Genomic DNA, 1,179 nt, shown 5'->3' with positions numbered 1-1,179 from the left:
GCCCGTGCTCTAGCAGCAGCAACACTCCTGCCCGCCTGTCTGTGCATGCATCCGTGGCATACTCCTGTCCTGGGCAGGTTTCCTCTGCACACTTAGCAGGGGTGCCAGTGTACCTCTCATCGTCCAGGTGAGGCCAAGGACAATTGCAAGCTTTTCCTCTGTCCTCTTCTCACTCCTTAGCTCCCCTCTCCTCTCCATTCAGTGGCGGCAGCCTCACACCAAGAAGGAAAATCCTGGACCCATTACATAATTCTCCATAGTGCAAGCAGTAGCTGGGGCATAAGGTCAGAGGTCATAGTGGGGTCAGGTGGCTGACACACACTGTAACGACAAGGTGGTTAAAATTAGACCACAGAGAGGAAACTGGCAGTCTTGTGGAAATGCAGAAGTTTCCTATGCAAGTGAGAGGCTGGAGATGCAGGGAGGCCACTGTGCGTGCTGCCTGCCAGGCTATTACTCATTTCGGCTCTGTTCTTTAATGCCTTTTAGCCCCTGCTTCTGTATTTCTAGCCTTCCTCATCACATGTTTGAATACACGCAATGGAACCATGCTTACCTGCCCTGGGCCAAGACAAGCTTCCCTTCTCCTTCACGGAGGCAAGCCCAGGACCAGGCACCCCCAAGCTCAAGGGGCTGAACTTTTTCTAAGTCCTTCTGGGTAGCCGAGAACCTTCTACATCAACCTCTCAGGTGAAGGTGGTCAAAGTACTTAGCTTGAGATTCCAGCCTATAATGGTAACAGGGCCAATGGTGAGAGAAAGCAGAGAACACTCCTAGACCGTGTAGGAAAGCGGGGTTGGCTTTTGGTGAAGGTGGCAGAGGATGCAGCCACGGAGCACACAGTTGACCGGTGTGTGCCGCACTTTCCTGGGCAGCCAGCCTGCACAGCGGTGCTCATTTATTTCCACTGTCTTAGAGAACATGGGTCATGCCTGCTTCATCTGCTCTCTGTGGTACCCAGCCGAGCTTCCCTGGGCTGTCCGTCTTTACTGTGAGCCTACTGTGTGCACAGCTTGTCCTTACAATTCTTGCCAGTGACGTACGAAAACGATGAGATTTAGGCTTTGCCACCAGAGGGGTTGCTGTCCACATGAGAGAGAGAACACCTGCACTGGTAAAATGATCATCAGTAGTCTCCAGATTAGTACTTCCCTATGTGCTGCAGATAGAAGGCTTATT

At 52.1% G+C, this 1,179-nt stretch overlaps 1 protein-coding gene across 1 annotated transcript in view; it reads left to right on the top strand.

Annotated features, from left to right (window-relative positions):
• SMG6 (SMG6 nonsense mediated mRNA decay factor) overlaps positions 1 to 1,179 on the top strand; it is a 244,113-nt gene that overhangs the window by 215,724 nt on the left and 27,210 nt on the right. The window lies entirely within an intron of this gene.

Source organism: Pan paniscus, chromosome 19 (genome assembly GCF_029289425.2).
Source record: "Pan paniscus chromosome 19, NHGRI_mPanPan1-v2.0_pri, whole genome shotgun sequence".
Classification (NCBI taxonomy): domain Eukaryota; kingdom Metazoa; phylum Chordata; class Mammalia; order Primates; family Hominidae; genus Pan; species Pan paniscus.
The sequence above is the reverse complement of the archived record's forward strand: the minus strand, read 5'-3'. Positions and strand labels throughout refer to the sequence as shown.